Raw genomic sequence first — 907 nt, 5'->3', positions numbered from 1 at the left:
CACCCAGGCTGGAGTGCAGTGGTGCGATCTCGGCAACCTCCACCTCCCGGGTTCAAGAGATTCACTCCGGCCTCAGCCTCCCACGTAGCTGGGATTACAGATGCCCGCCACCACGCCCAGCTAATTTTTATATTTTTAGTAGAGACGGAGTTTCACCATGTTGGCCAGGCTTGTCTCCAACTCCTGACCTCGTGATCCGCCCGCCTCAGCCTCCCAAGGTGCTGGGATTACAGGCGTGAGCCCCCGTGCCCGGCCAGACAACACTTTCTAAGCCAAGAACTTTACAAACGTTAATTTATTTTACCTTCGTGACAAGTTTACGTGACGGATCCTATGATTATAATTTTACAGAGGAGGAAACTGAGTCACAGAGAGTTTACTCCAGTGGCCTTAAGTTAAACAGGGGCCAAACGGCGATACCAGAACCGGAATATGAACCCAGCGCCCACACACGTAACGGTCACTGCACGTGTGAATGTGGCACACGGCAGGGTCCAGCCCCGCAGGCTGTGGTGGGTGCCCTTTTGTGTGCAGAGACGATGGATTGTGGAAAAGAAAGACGCAGACACAGAGACGGAAGAATGCAGCTGGGCACGGGGTCCACTGCCAACAAGGCTCGGAGCCCAGCAGTGGCCCCGGGTGCCTGGACACGCTGACGTTTATTGTATACAAGGCGGGGCGGCAGGGCCAGAGAGTGACTCATCTGACATGGTTGGTAGGGGTCAAGCAAATCACGTTCTTACAATACAGGGGGCCACGTGGGTACAGTTTAGGAGGCCACGTGAGTATAGTGCAGGGAGCCACGTGAGTACAGTACAGGGGGTCACGGGGGCACAGTGCAGGGGTCAGGTGGGTACAGTGCAGGGGTCAGGTGGGTACAGTGCAGGGGTCACGTGGGTACAGTGCA

The sequence above is a fragment of the Sapajus apella genome, unplaced genomic scaffold (assembly GCF_009761245.1).
Source record: "Sapajus apella isolate SASKATOON/1434 unplaced genomic scaffold, GSC_monkey_1.0 scaffold77, whole genome shotgun sequence".
Taxonomy (NCBI): Eukaryota; Metazoa; Chordata; class Mammalia; order Primates; family Cebidae; genus Sapajus; species Sapajus apella.
Note: the sequence above shows the minus strand (reverse complement) of the source record.